Genomic DNA, 17,033 nt, shown 5'->3' with positions numbered 1-17,033 from the left:
TGATTGAACACGTGGTTTCAAAGTTTGGCTGCCCCATACGTTACCTTTTCATTTGATTGTAATCAAACTTCAGCAAGCGTTATGTTTCAATTTGTAGAACAACGAAAGTCTATTATCTCAAGTATTACACGACTTATTTGAACATAACTAGTGTCATACAAATGAGTAATCTCTCAAACTTACAAATAACAAACTTCATAACAATTTGATATGCTGTTTAAAAGTTTTAGAAAGAAAAGAAATTCAAAGACTATTCAACACTTTACCTGCTTCGATCAATATATATGGCCTCAACAAGATTTAAATGTGGTGTCGTATTATCTGAACGTTCCCGGCATCGCTCGTGATTAAATTGTTCGAAATTAAGAGTCATTGCTTTTATTTCGCTATTTCTTAAGTACTAACATTACGTCAAATTTCATATTTTATACTTTAATTACAACATCAATATTTTAGAACCCAAAGAGTGGATAAACATTTATTGGATTTAAGCATTCATGTAAATCTATTTTTACAAATAATAAGTTTGAATGAGAAAGGCTGAGTCTGACCGCTAGGTGGAATCATTTAGGTTTTTATAATCGCTGTTTGTACTCGAAATGCTTTTTTTTCAGTGTAGGATCTTAAATTGAATTTTTTAATACTTTGAAATGAAAGATCAGACAATTCCTAGAAGTCATTCCTTGACAACTTTTCTCTATTTCTTGTTATTATTTCGATATATCGATTTATTAAAGCATTAGGGTAGTAATGCCTACAGACCCACCAAGTTTCATTGAATTCTGAGAGGTTGCTGCCAGCCCCTCAGTCGAATCGGTGCGAAATCCTCACTTTATTTTTTAAATATGTAAAAATATTTTCGCTTGCAACACATTTTAAGAGAAAATAGCGGTTGATTGAAAATTAAAATTGGCAGTTTCTTCTGCGTCATCCGCGAGTATCATGAACGGAGCTAGTGCGAGTGAAAAGTTATTGATTTGAATCTACCGAGGTTGGGCGTCGTACACAAATGACGTAACGCTAAAAATCTGGATTTCAGACCCCCTCCCCCCCTATGTAACGATAAGTAACGTTTGAATTGACTCCCCCCGTCAAATTACGTAACGCTGAACAACCTGATTCCCCTCAAAATTTTCAATTTCGGGCCAACATCATAGTTACGTAACTGTCTCTCCTACCCCCCCTCCCCCCTATGTAACAATAAGTAACGTGGGCTCAAACCCCCTCCCCCCCTTCATGCGTTACGTAATTTGTGTACGACGCCTTGGTGGTGCGATCCTCAATGTATTTGAAACCGTATCGTTATCGCAATATTGGTGTACAATAAATAGCACGAAATAGTTAATAAAAAGCGATGGTTATAATGGACATTAAAGATAACATAAATTTTCTCAAAAATAAAAAAAAAAAGTTAAGTGAAAATTTTATATAGTATGTAAAATTTCCTGAGGATTCTAAAATAATTTAAAAAATAGGAATTCTTGGGTCTCACCCTCCAGAATGGCAAAAAAGGTTTATTTTTTACTTCTCGTATAGTCATTGTTTGATACTTTTTCCTTCAAAGGCCTTCACTTTGACGCCAAATGATTTAGAACCGAAAGTTACAAATATTTGAAAACTGAAATTTTAAAAAAAGTTGATTTTCTTGTTTACCCTAAAAGCCAAACAAAAGTTCTTCTGAACAAATCACGGGTCCAAAATTTTTCGATAAAGAACAACTTTATTTATTTTTTAGTATGATTGGAGCACACAAATTTTTCTAGAGGACTTTTTTGAGAAGAATGAAAAGAATCGATAGCTTTTATTGCCATTTTATGAGAAAGTGATTCGCTTACTAAGAAGGCTAAGGATTAAAGGTTTTTATATTGTTTTATTATGGCTTATTTTCTTACAGTCACTCATACAATATATTGTGTGACTGTTATTCTCGAGTTATAATGTTTACTGAAAAATCGTATAAAAATTCGGGTTATCTCTTCAAACGTTAGTTTAGGATGATTTGGACATAGACATCACACTCGAAAAGTTTTATACAAATCCGAGATGGTGCTGTCAATCCCAGAAACAAGCTAATGCCAATTCCGCCATTTCAGGAAATATTTCGGGATTGATAAATCTGTAAGGATTTGAGGATTGGTAAATAGAGCTGGTACACAACCGAAATAATCACTTATTTCTTCAGTTAGAATTGCTTTATGCTCGAAGATCCTTTCTGTTTTGAAGTATGATAAGCCAAGGCAAGTCTAATCAAGTCAAGGTAAGCAAGGTCAGGTTGCAATAACATTTTGTGATAATGAAACATAGTAATGCTGAAACTTCAGCGATTCGACATACATTCTGACGTTATTGGTTTTTATCAATGTATTCGAGATCTTACTAATACTTTATTTAAAAAGTAACTACTTTGTCTCCATATTTGTTCTTACCTCCTTTTTAATTAAATAAGCGAATACAAAAAGTCATGGTCAACAGAGCGGTATTTTGTTCAGGTTCGGCGTGGTTTCATTGGGATCCGTACGAAACAAAACGTCCGTGAGTGTTAACAGCTACTATGTGTAACAGTACCTGTCGGAAATATCATTTCCAGGAAGCTTGCTGGCAGCTGCTTTATCTATAGGAAAACCCATACAGCGCACACGGCGGGATTCATCTCTGTCGAGCATTGCAAAGGCGAAAGATGGAGATGAACGGAGTCTTGCATTTCACCACGCAGACATCGAGCCGCTACTGGTAGGATGATGTTTCCATTTCCATTATGGAATGTCTCCCATAGAATCATAACAGAGGATGATATAATTACTCCGCATATACGTCCTTTTTGATAACTGGTGCCCATGTGAAGATTTTAAACGCAAAAAATTCTGATGAATGTGTGAGTTTTCTGGAAACACAATTTCAGTCGCGACGATTATCTTAATGACACACTGAAGGTTTTTTTTTGGTACAAGAGCTGGATCTAGATTTTTTTTAGTGCAGCGAGCGAATGCACGACTATTAATACTGAATTATAAATATACAAAGCATTTGTGACATAACAACGCTTCTTCGAAATCAGTGTACATATATTAATCCCTCAGAGAAAGTGCCGATCTGACTTCGCGGTGGTACTAATAGTGCAAACAATTTAGATTCAACCAGTAATCTTAATATGAGAACTAGGCCCACTTTAACCTAATAGTCGTAATTCGGAGAATCAAAGACTGCAACAATATTTGCTCAACCATAAAAGGAATCTAATGGATGAATTTCACCTCGCACCATATCGCCATTGTGTTTTCAGGTGGGATGGTTTCTACCGTTTATCAATCGCCACATCCGTGGTGTACGCCATAATGTGTGGATAAGCAGGAGATCGGAACGACATTCGGTGGACATTGTTTTAATGAACGAAGCGCGAGTGAATGGGCTAACGTCCGTCCGTCCGGCTGACCATAGCGAAACACACTCAAACTCCGGTTAGCGGCTTGTTTGAATGGTTGACAATGGCGTTCAGGGTTGTACTCAACACCAGAGTTTCTGGTCGCATTTGGGAATGTGTGGTTATGCGAAGGAGTAGGCTTCTCTCTCGTCGACCTTAACAGAACCGTAGATAGAGTAGAACCGATTTTCACCTCGACTTGTGGCTGAACATGTGTACGACCTATCGCAAATATCTGGCGGTTTCACTCTGTTTCGTGATTGAGGTATGCAATTGCAGTATCACATTCGCGCTATTAATAGTTGAATGAAGTTAAGTACACACAAAAACTATAGAGTTGAACTGGGCTGCTTCAGGTTCAAACCAGAGCGATTTCGTCTGTTATTCCTCTTAGGCTTTATATTGGTTCTATCATAATAGTAAAACTTATTTTCTTCGGTAGCAACGTAAACCCGATAAATTTACAGCATTTTGCTTCATTTGACGTTTTTCGTGTACTACGTACCGCGGAAAACGTGCGGAATTTAAAGTGAAAACCACCTGTCGGAATTGCTTTGTGTGAACTTTTTCGTTATCAGTTCCGTTTGCCTTGATGGCAGAGGTACGCTCGCTGCTGGAGCAGTTTTATTTAGCCCACCATCACAGGCCGACATTTCCCTTCTCTTCCCTATCGCAGACAAAATCCTGTGTGCTTGAACATGGAAAGAATATGTTTTCATACTTACGAACATCCTTAGCATTTTCATTAGCCCATGTAAATCACACTCGTAAAAGGATAAAAGCTTGTATTCGAGCATGTTGCTACCGAAAAAGTCAATAAAATTTCCTGTTTCCGTTCATGAGCTACAGCATGAAGGATGAGAGATATACACTGCATATATGAACAACAAGCTCACGACTGATTGATTCCAACCGTAGTCATAAAATAGTGATCCTTCCGAAAAAACAAGGCTATTCGCAACACACGAGGGTGATTTGAACTTGGTTCTTTCTTTCGTCTGCTACTGAGCTCTGCGATTGTTCCATCTCGAAACCGAACTTTTGCTTGCTGCAATGATGTCAACAGTGCTTTTTTGTCTTTCCCATCTGAAAAGAAAGAAATGTCTCCTGCACTAGCGAATGGTTTTGTTGGTCAAATGTAATAAGTTATCCGACTTGGAGGAAATGTTCGCCTGCTTGTTGTAGGTACGTATGCAGAGGTTCAGCCAAACCTCAGTGAAAATGGAATGTCGAAAATGAATACTTGCACATTGGCTATTTAGCTGGCTTATTGAAAACTTCTTATGTCACAAATTGAGATAATTTGGTGTTCACTTACCTGATTTATACTGAAAACGACGTTTCAATTAATTTAAAGATTTTGTTTATAGTTTTATTCACAAATTTCATTGCATCCAAACTTTCAAGTGGCACTTTCTGAAAGCTTTCCATTTTAATTTTGTTTTTTTTCTTTAGATTTTATTCCTTTTCTTCAGATTTTATTGCAATATTTGAAATGCAACTCATATTCTTTTTATTGATGTGTTTGTGATTTTTGTATTTTTTACAGGTTGGTTGTGAAGAAAAACTTTCTAAGAAAGAATTGTAGGAATACTTACTAAAAAAGTATACTTATACTTAATACTTTTCAAAAAATAAGTGTACCGTGAAAAATAATATTTCTACCAGAAAAAAATATAATAAAAGCAACAAATTGAATTTAACAAAGGAGTCCACTTTTTTTGAAATTTTTTTTATAGGTTACTCATAATAATTACCTCCCTAAATGTATCCTTTTTCAAATATATTGAATTTAAACGACATTTTTGACTATGTTGACATTTTTGATATTTTTGACATTTTTGACAATTTTAAAATTGTCAACAATTTTGCCATTTTGTTTTGTTTTTGACATCATCGAATGTTAGTGTAACTCTATTTTGTGCCGCGACGTTCTCTTGTAATTTTACACATTTTTTGCATATTGATATTTCTGACATTTATAACATTTTTACATTCATGGCATTACATGTTTGAAGTTTTAAACATTTTGAATATGTGACGTTTGATCGTCCCCGTGGTTCCGTGGTTAGCGATGTCACTCGGCTAGCTTTCCCACACGGTTGTGATATCGGGTTCAATTCCCGATCAAGTCGAGGATCTTTTCGCGCTAGCGTGCGCTATAAAAAATGACATTTTTGATATTTTAGATGACAACACATTTTATATGTGGTTAGAAAGTTATCGAAAGAAAGGATATTCAAAGACTATTTAAAACTATGCCTGCTTCGATCAAAATATATGGTATCAACATAATTTAAATTTGGCATTGTACTTTTTGAACGTTCCCGGTGTTGCTCGTGATTAAAGTGTTCGAAATTAAGAGTCCTTTCTTTTATTTCGCTTTTTTTCAAGCACTAACATTATAGACCGTTCCGATAATTATAAATACACTTACGATCAACCGTCATTTCAAATAACGTGCAGTATTCAACCAAACGTTGGCTGCGTCCTGTTGTTTACATCCAAAAGAAACAGATGCTGTCATTTTTTTTTAAATTTAGTGCGAAATTTTGAAAATGCGTGGCCTTTCTCCCGAGCAAAGAAAGCGAATTGTGCATAAATGGGGCACCGTGAGTGGTCTTTCTATAAGAAAATTAGCCAGAGAAGAAGGTATAAGTGTCGGAGCAGTTCAAACCGCATTGCGGAAGTATTATGAAGAGTGCACATTTACTGATGCCCCAAGACGTGGTAGAAAACCCGGCCCTGTTGATCCCACAATGGACAAAAAGGTTAAGGAATACTACAAGCGGCATCCTTCAGTATCAGTACGAGATGTGGCGAGAAAGCTTGGAACCTCGGCGAGTAAACTTATGCGTGCCAAGGGAAGAATGGGTCTGCAGACCCGTCGGAAGCAGAAGCAGCCAAAACGAAATCCAAAACAAGCTGAATCTGTGAAACCGAGAGCTCGGAAGCCTTATGACAAACTTCTGACCAAAAAAATGAGGTGTGTTATCATGGATGACGAAACCTACATAAAACTGGACTATAAGACTCTGCCAGGACCGCAATTCTATACATCACCGAAGCGAAAGGATGTCCCTGGACCAGTGAAAGCCATTTACACCGAAAATTTCGACAATAAGGTAATGGTTTGGCAGGCCATTTGTGAATGTGGGAAAATATCTCGTCCATTCATTACGAATGACACAATGAATGGTAAAATTTACGTGAAAGAGTGTTTGCAGAAAAGGTTGTTACCCATGGTTAAGCAGCATAACAATCCTCCAATCTTTTGGCCCGATCTTGCTTCCTGCCATTACTCTAAGGATGCACTAGGGTGATATAAAACAAATAATGTCACATGTGTTCCAAAGGAGATGAATCCTCCAAACTGCCCTGAAATTCGCCCGATTGAAACTTTTTGGGCTTTGACCAAAGCAAAGCTGAGGAAATATGTCAAACCAGCGGACAATGTTGAAAAATTTAAAAAAGATTGGCTTAAAGTGGTAAAAATGGTCGGAGAACACACTGTGCAAAGCTTATGAGTAGTGTTAAGAGAAAAGTTAGAGAACTGGCGTATCCTACGAAAAATCCTGTATTTTTTGTTTTATTCAAGAAAGAAGATGTATTTATAATTTTCGGAGCAGTCTATATGTAAAATTTCATATTTTATACTTCAAACATTACTTCAGAAACAACATCAAAATTAGGGAGCCCAAAAAGTGAATGTACATTTATTGAATTGAAGTGTTCATGTAAAAAAGTTTTAACAAATAATAAGTTTGAATGAGAAAGGCTGGGTCTGACCGCTAGGTGGATTATTTTGGGTTTCTTACCCTTTAAATGTCCGGCGGGGGTACCCACAATTCTTGTAACTTTGACAATTTTCATCCGATTTCGATACTTTTAGCGCTAAAAGATTCAATAACTTCTCTACTTTGAAATCAGAGTCAGCGGTGCCTCGAAAGAATTTTATCGTTGTAGGAAACCCGTTTTTTCCTGCCGGGCATTTTCATGGTTATTGGTGTTATTGTGATAGGCCCTCTAAATGGTCTTTTAGGGACAGATTCCACCGGGGCATCTAGTGGCCATTGAAAAAATTAAATGATACAACGTCACATACCATCCAATATGGGTATTTTCAGGACCGGGATTTACTTATTTTATTTAAATTTCATCTGACATCGTGGTCTTAATGATATGGTTTTTAAAACTAGTCTATAGTTAAAAATACAGTTCGCAAGCGTAGTTTAAAACTGACACAAGAAACATTAAAGTCGAAAACGTGATAGCCTTCTTGGAAACCTCTGCGTATTGTGTTGATTGGATCGTTATCACCGTATACGGTGTTCCTTGGTTCTGGCAGAATAAGTTGCCATCGACGCAGTACACGTTCGGGAGCATAGATTTTCGTGCGCTCCAGCAAGCTGGCACTATCGATTTCTCCACGCAGTATTTTAGCGCCAAACACAGCTTGGTTTATCTTTCGACGGGACTCTAGCGGCTCTATACCCAATAGGGCACAGCGATGTTCGTAGGGGGGCAGGTAGTTGGGATTGCGCCATGGAAGTCTTCTTAGCGTACGACGGACAAATTTATGCTGAACAGATTAGATTCTAGATTTCCACACAGCTTCATATGGTGACCAGACGACCGATGCGAACTCGAGTATCGAATGAACTAGGGAACAACAGAGAGCACGTAAGCGGATGGGGTCAATAAAGTATTTTGCCATTTTCAGAACAAAATTTAGTTGACGATTGGCTTTGTTGATTATCGCGGAATAATGCAGCTTGAATGTGAGTTGGTAGTCAAGCAATACTCCAAGATCCCTGACTTCGTCAACCCGTTCAAGCATCTGATCGCCGATGACATGGTTGTATAGGATAGGTCCTTTAAGTCGTCGATAAGAGATCATGTAACACTTTGCCACACTCACTGCCAGGAAGTTTGACTTGCACCAATGAACGAATTTATCCAGTAGTTTCTGGAGTTCTCTGCAATCAGCTTCATTTTGTATGATAAGGTAGATTTTCAAATCGTCAGCGTAGATTAGTACTATACCATTCGCAAGAAGTATCGTCACGTCATTTAAAAATATCACAAACAGCAGTGGACCCAGATTGCTTTCTTGAGGCACGCCAGAAGAGGAGGTCAAGCTTGCAGATACTGTTGATCCAATTTTCACGGAGAGCAGTCTGTTGCTCAGGTAGGAGCGATATCTAGATGATATCTAGAGACCGCGAACGACCCCGACGCCATTTTGGATTCTAAAATGGTGACTTCCGGTATCTGGAAGAGAACCGAAATTGACCGAATACCATCGAATATGGATATTTCCGGAATCGGGATGATGCCCAGAAACCAAAATTAACTCCAGACGCCATTTTGAAATTTGAGATATTCAAAATGGCCAATAAGCTCGTTTGCAGGTCTCTGGACATCATTCTGGTTCCGGAAATATTCATACGAGGTATCAATTGTAATTATACCAAAAATATTATTAAATATCTATAATAAACCTCAGTTCCGGAACATACCTCCGAAAATATAAAACGGATTTCCAGGAATGAGAAAATTCTTTCGGGGCACCGCTGGCACTAATTCCGAAGTAGGTAGATGATTTGTTTAACCTTTCAGTACTAAAACTATAAAAATCGGATGAAAATTGTCGAAGTTACGAGAGTTTCAATTTGTTGGTATCCGGGTACCCTGTCGGGCATGTGAGGGTGTTTTTTTTGTCGAACACATAACGGTTAAACAACTCATGTTCACAGGCGAAAAATCGACACTCAATGTCCCTTGGCTTTAAATCGTAAGGAACCTAAGTTCCTTAAATTTAAATCATTCCCAAAGCATGCAGAAAAAAATTAAAAGAAATTAGTTCGAAAAAAATTAGCCCTACGGAGCACCTTCCGTTGTTGTGTCGCACTTGCAAGCACGACTCAGACTGACTTTGGCCTCGATCACACAGGTCTATAAGAGCTATCAGCGTCAGCTGACTTTTCTGTGTGTGATGAGACATTCCTTTCAGTCGTATAAATAACGCGTGCACAGCAGTGTGTGTAGTTAGGGATGAGCAATAGAATATGTCGGCAGTGGAATGTGATACGCATATAAATTGTAGACAGTACCACCGTCCCCCGAATTTTAATTGGTGAAAACACCATGCCGGAGACAGGGAGATTGCGGGTTCAAGTCCCGTCGGGATGCGGTATATTTTTCCAAATTTGTATCATATTTCCAGTTCGCTTATTTTTCGCTTCCCCTGCTGCACACATTGTCTGCCTCAATGAAGCTGAAAGGTTATTGTATATATTTTGGACATCTGCTATTTTTTTATTATATAACGTATTTAATGAGATGTTTCAGGGGCCAACAAAGTAGGGAACCATTCCTATAATATTCATGCATAAAAATTATCATTACTACGAAACAAACTGGTAGCCAAGACGCACCACGGCAAAGGCCAATATGCTTCAAAACAAAAGGTTAATATGCCCCTAGCACAGCGGTTCTCAACCTGGGGTACGCGTACCCCTAGGGGTACGCGAAAGCCTTCAGGGGGTACGCGAGAGAAAAATCGGTAATGGCGGATAAAGCAATTTTTTTTATAATACTTTATTTGTTGTTCTAACTTCCTCCTGAACACGACTGTAGCAATCAAGCAAATCACAGTTCAATTTTAAACCTTAACTAGACTACCACAACCAGAGTTGCCAATAAAATTTTCGATTTAACTGGAATAAAGCTGAAGAAAAAACTGGAAAAAACTGGATCCCAAATAAATTTAGAGAAAAGGAAAAAAAGATTGTGAAGGAGCTTTTCTGTTACGGGGATTGAACCCAGTCAGTGTCAATTTTGGATCTTAAGAGATAACTCTTCGCAAAAAATTACTCATGTTAATCAGAACTGTCTTGTTTTGTTACATTTTGTTAAAATTATGGACTTAAAAATTTCCTCTAACAGCCACACAATTTGAAATTAGGCAATCAATCTATCTCAAAATTAAGATATAGAGCTTTTCCATTTACTTTTATATTTAAGAAAAGTATTAACGCAACATTTCCTTCCGTTACATCAGTGAAGTTTAAATTTCAATTATTTCTGACTTCGCTGTCTTTTGGTATTTAAGTCCTCTAACATTTTTTTCACTGCTACGCAACAGAAAATAAATAGAAGATTTTTTTTATGGTCTGGTAAAATATATTTGTTTGGTTTTATCTCAACCATGTCATGCCGTCTTTTATTTGACCGTGTTTCGTGCGAGAAGATGGTATACTGAAAATGCTGTTACAGGTTGTCGAAAACCTGGAAATACCTGAGAAATCATAGAATGTTAGGGAATTAATTTTTTGATCAGGAAAATCAGAGAACTGACAAATATTCAGGGAAAATTTTTCAAACCAAGACGCGATTTTCTTGAGCGGCTTTTAGTGCAAAAACTGATTTTTTTCACCGCAAAAGATCAATTCGGGACATCTAATGTTGGGTTTTATATCCGATTATACTTTATTCACCGTGATTTCGGATTTGCGTTGATCTACGTTGTACTTTTTTGTGCCGAATGCTGAAAAATATCAGGGAAATTGATGTTAAATTTCAGGGAAAATCAGGAAATTTTATTTTGAAAATTTTTTCGCGACCCTGTGTTAAGAATTGTCATAATAATTTATCAATCTACAAAATTTTCATTTTAAAAATATTTCCGAAAACCAATCGGAGCTTGAGTGAATAAAAAACTGGATAAAACTGGCAAATATCTGAAAAAACTGGAAGATTTTGGGAATAAACTGTTTGACTGGATCACTTGAAAAAAAAACTGGAGGAATCCAGTTTAAACTGGAACATTGGCAACCCTGACCACAACATGATCTACCACTACTCTCTCCCACTCTGCGAGAACATTCTAAGCCAGGGGGTACAATTGATTTGGGAAATATCGCCAAGGGGTACGCGGACAAAAAAAGGTTGAGAACCGCTGCCCTAGCAGTAATCAGCACGCAAAGTGAGAAGCGCTTGAAGTCTCAGAGGTAAAATCAAAAGCAATGGAACACACTCTAACTAGTCAAGCAATCTTCTGCAGCGCTTCATAGAGTATTCTACCCCAATTTGAATTTTGATTGTTTTCAGATAAAAGTTGATTAAAGTTTTTTTTTTCTCACAACATTTATTTGACACGGCACAATAAGTTGATTAAAGCTAGTGTAACAAATTGAAATATGCATAGTATAGAAGTGTGAGTGTTCCAACTAATTTATTTTTGTGACAAACACCAAAATATTGTCGGCAAAACAAATTCCCTTCAATAACCACAATTATACAACAGTCTTTTAGGTTCTTATGTTTTTGAGTTTCTGTAGTTGCAGAATAGGTAAATCGTAATTGTCAAAAATGAGAAAATTAGATAGAAACAGCTCATAACACACCTTTCCTCATAACTTCGCACTATTTAAACATCTCTGACAGTGGGAATCTAGCTTTTTTTTTTGATAACACGTGCTATTTTCACACTGAAAATTCGACAGCCTACAGACATCGGAGATTCCGGGCTCGAGTTCCGTCTAGATGAGGAAAATCTACCTAAGTCTAAATCACACCTTCTGTACTTGTTCATTTTTCGTATCCTCGAAAAATTACATACATTGCTTACTTTACTAAAACTTAAAATGTAAATCATAAGACAAACAATGTAATTGGTTCATGAATGCCACATCCCCGTTTGTCTGATTTCGAAATACGGCAGAGCTTTTCACTGGAAGTGCTAGCCAATTTACCTACCGCTGATGAAGCTGCTGCCTCACAAAAGCAGCCATTACTAGAGGAAGAAGTAGTGCCGGTGCATCTACCACTGACGCTACTGCTGTTTAGTTAGAAGCGTCCAAGTGGCCATCCACTAGCAAATTGATTAGGCTTCTGATTTCTTTGAAAAGACATTTAACCCCTAAAACGGTTAATTGTCCCTAAGCTTTGATTGGTATGAGCAAAAGCAGGCTCTTATATAACCCAAAGAGTGCATTTCGTTTACTAGGCATGTAATTCTGTCTACCGTATTAGGGCAAGCGAGCATTCAACGACCAATCAATACCGCTGGTACTCGCTGCAGATTTAGAGATTGAAATATGCGTTTCAACAAGGCTTGACAATTACAATTCAATAGTACAATAGCAAATAATCAAATTACACTTTTTTGCACTTTTCAGGACGAAGGAAATCCATTGAAAACTAACCGATTTATTGGCATTTAAAATTGGACATATTTTCCACTTTTTACATTTTAAGATTTTTATTTTACACCCCTTTGTAGTCGTACTTCCAGAGAGACGCAGTTTTATGTCAAAAAATGCAATTTTGCTGCAAGTGTCGATATATTTTTACCACATTTTGAAGAAGAATACTTCTCTCAGGAAGTTCGGCTACATAGGGATGTGAAATGAAAATCTAAAACCGAAAAAAGTGAAAAATATGTCCAATTTCAAATGCTCATAAATCGGTTAGTATTCGATGAATTTCCTTCGTTCTTGCAGCAATAGATTGGAAAATCTTCTAAGATTCTTCCCAAAAGAAGATAATTGTAATTTTATTATTTACACTATTGTACTATTGAAAATAGTCAAGCCTTGCCAAAACGAAAAATTCGACCTCTGATTGGTCGTCAAATGATTGCTTCCCAAGCACGGTCGACAGAATCATATACCTTGCAATTTAAAACATACTATTTGGCCTATATAAGAGCCTGTTTCAGCCGAAGCCGCTCATAATAGTTCTAGACAGCGACAACAGCAGTCGTCCTCCATTAGCAGCAGCACTAGCAGTGCAGTGGATACAGGCGGTGGCGGAAAGCGGCCACAACTGTGGCGTAGCAATAATGGATAGCGCGCTAGTTGCAGCGGATTCCAGCAACGATAGCAGCTGGGCGAGCTGTTGCAGGGACAGTGGATACCAATGGCAGCGTATAGCGGCCACAACTGTGGCATGGCTATGGATAGCGAACTAATTGCAGCGGATCTCAGCATCGATAGCCGCTGATGCAGTGAGGCACTTTAGTGCGATAGTGGGCACTAGTAAATGCATTCAATGAAAAGTTGACTCATTTTGACAACACGTGAGTCGTCTTGTTTTGAGTGTTAAATCAGCATTCCATTGTTTACTTTATCACAAGGAATACTTTATTCGCCCTGTCAGTGATAACGCAAAGATGTAATCGGCATCTTATCCGATACTAAAATGAACAACAAATTGTCCTTTTCAGGATGAAATAAAAACTTGATTGAAGAGTTAATGTTTTCTAATGAGTTAATCCACACTTTTAAATTTGTAAGTTATAAATTTTACTTCATCTCCGTGTCTCAAAACGTACTGAATTATCTTTTCGTTCAGTCATGAGCACGACATCCGAAAAAATTTCATCTAAAAACTCAAAAATTGTCAAGGCCCAACCATGACAAGGAACTTAGTATATTATTGAAAATGATATATCCTTGTTGAAGCGCAAAATTCGATTGATCTGATTAGTCAACGTTTATTTACTAGAAAAAATGACTGACACGCAAGCAGCCGGGTTATCTTTCTTGTAAAAGAATTCTACTTTAATCTTGCGGTCGTGGCTTTGCACACAACCCTCCTGTTATTTTTTTTTTAAAAGTTCCATATACTTCTACTATTCGCTCTGAACTAGGACCATTAATAATAGCACAAATTTTTAGAAAAATCCATGAAGTCTAGCAGGAGTTAATACACTTTTTAGTATCTGGACGTTTATGGACACATCATTTTCAAGGGCCGTTTTACCCCACTTAACCTCAATAAAAAAAATTGAAATTTTTCACAGCTTCCTACCTTGAATAGACAAACAAACGCTGAAAATTTCATCCCAATCGGAGAATATCTAAACAACATGCGGTTGCGCCTCTCGCAAACTGACTCTTAGTATGGTTAACGTAATCGTCAGTCATGTAACATGTTATGTCCCCATCAAACTATGGACGAAACACAAAATGATCGACAAACTGTTCGTCTTTCAGAAATGGTATGGTAGCAACTAAAGCATAAATAGTGGTAACGCTTCCCAAGAAAATTAGCTCAATGCTAAGGCCCACTTAATGAGTTCAATTTTCACGCCGTCCATTTTAGGGTTCCTCCCGTAATCACAACTGGTTTTTTATCTAAAACCATGTTTTCACTCGCTAATCAACGAACACACGCACAGACAAACTGGAAAGCCACAGCCGGAAGTTTTTACGAGCTCCGTTTAACTCTCGTCACATATATCTGAACCGGCGATATCACGTATATGGCCAAAAGGGGCTGGCTATGGGAGGACAGAGGAGGGTCACGCTGCTGCTATCGAGTTGATTATAGAGCGAGCTACTTTACGAGCTAAATTGTGTGAACATAATACCATTTCACACTAACTGTTTCGTTTACTCAACTGTGCTGTTGATGCTGCGGCTGGGAGTTCCACCGGCCCGTGTTCGCAGTTGGTTATAAGGCTTAGGATCCGGGCCTTTTCCGGCCACCGGCTAAAAGCCGATGTCGAATTGCGATAGTCGTCCGTTGGCAGCTCGGACGGTGTTCGGTAGAATAACATTCGTTCTGTGTTACCCTTCGCCGTAGAAGAAAGCTAGGTTCCGCTTGCTAGTTCTTAGAGAAATTATCCCTCCTGTGGGAAGCAGACGAAAGAAGGACGAAGTTTGTACTCGACGGTAAGCATACTTTTCGCTTCCAGGTGTAAAAGCTTCCGACCGGACTTCTGTCTTGAAGGACTAGGACTCATTTTTCAACTGGATTATGATTATCACCTCCGGCTTCATAGGCAGCCGGGACCGGTCGAGCCGAGCGAAAAATCATATGTCGTTGATGGCGTTTGGCTTGAAAAGGTTCTCTTTTTCATTTGGCCAACAGCATGTTCAGGATGCTGGGCTGGATTCTGTCGATTGGGATTTGCTCATGGGTAGCGGAATTTGAAATAGTGGTGATGGCGTGCTCTTCCATATCTTTTCCCACCGGTGGGACGCCGTGCGGTAATCGAAAGGCACGTTCCGCATTTGTCCGGTCAATAAATTTATGGCCTAATTTGATGAGTTTTGGGTTTACTTTATCACTTAATTTCGAAAGGAGGGCCGAAATGTTTCAAGGGAGAAAACGAGTAACTAGTTTTTTGTATCGATTTTGTTTTAAACTAATATGTTTGTGGAACAAATTTCGAATTTTGTAGTTTGTATTACCAGCAACACAGCACGACATATTAATTTTGTATCACCTGCCAAGCTGAAACAGAAATGATACATTATCCTTCTAGCATGAATTTTTCATCAGTTGATGGTACATGCAATCCATTCGGATGATTCTTTGTGAATGTTTTCGGCAGATCAAAATGTTGTGCTTTTTATGTATGGCTTCGTTGTCGATGAATTTCTCTGCAAGGTCGCATGCCCGACTGTCACTTTGGCATTTGGGTTGTTGCTGGTAATCACTCGTAAGGTTCGTGTAAGGCAATGTGGTGCGCGCAGTCGCTGTCGGAGTCAGTGATTTGCGAGAGAGAGATAAAGCCGAATAAAATCAGAAGGTTGGATCCTAACGGATGCGTCGAACAGGGTGTTTCACTTGTTATTTTTTGCAACAATATTTTCAACGGTATTTGTTTATCTAAACCAGATATCTCATTTTTTTTTCATAAAAATAGGTTGGTGATAAAATTACTCCTGATAAATTTTGAAGCAATGTGCTGATATTGGCAACCATACGGACGGTATGTCCGAAAGTAGAGTTTTGTTCAGTTGCATGAAAACCTTCGCTTCTCCTTTCGTTCGATGCCATCACGCTGGGAGTTCATTTTCCCGTGTTCACCGAGAACCAGTATGCATGTGGCATTTGTCTCCTCCGTGTGTCGCAGCATCTCGGTTTCCGAAAACTCTCTTTCTCTCGTATTTCCGTTAGATTTCCACTCGGGGAAGCATTTTCTCCGCCGAACATTCGTGCCTTTGCGTCGGCAGGGGAATTACGCCGGATAAGGTTAGGGGAAAACGACCCGGAGCAATACGGCGTGAGCAAACAGAGCCGCTCGGTTTTGACTTCCGGATGCTTTCTACGCCAGACGGCAAACCGTGGCTCAACACCTGCCAGGCAGAACCCAATGCGTGGGTGGAGGCGGTTTACGTCGCGCAACTAGAGCCAGAACGGTGCACTTCGTGAACTAGATGCACTGCACTGTCGTCCGCATGGATTGGGGTTGGGGTCGAAATATGGCCTCCCGGTATAAAAACCCCGGAAAAAATTTATTCTAAGAAAGTCGTCCGTGTGACGTCGTTCGAAAGGGATGTCCGTGCTGGTTGTTGGTGTGGTTTTGTTGTACTGGAAACTTCGTACCATATCCGATAGGATGCTGCACCGAACGGGCTGCAGTTGCAGCGTGCGGTTATAGTGCGAACAAATATTCAATCTTCTGTTGGACATGAACTATGGTGATTAATGACGCATCACAGTGACACTGGTATATGGCTACGCATTGCGTGATATTTGTGCAAGTGTGTAGTAAATAGACCGACCCCCCCAAGTGAGGGCAACGAGTGGTTAGTGTAACGCATTCTGACAGCATTGCAGACAATGATGGTATCGGGCTTCGGCTTTAGGA

Source organism: Wyeomyia smithii, chromosome 3, assembly GCF_029784165.1.
Source record: "Wyeomyia smithii strain HCP4-BCI-WySm-NY-G18 chromosome 3, ASM2978416v1, whole genome shotgun sequence".
Taxonomy (NCBI): domain Eukaryota; kingdom Metazoa; phylum Arthropoda; class Insecta; order Diptera; family Culicidae; genus Wyeomyia; species Wyeomyia smithii.
The sequence above is the reverse complement of the archived record's forward strand: the minus strand, read 5'-3'. Positions refer to the sequence as shown.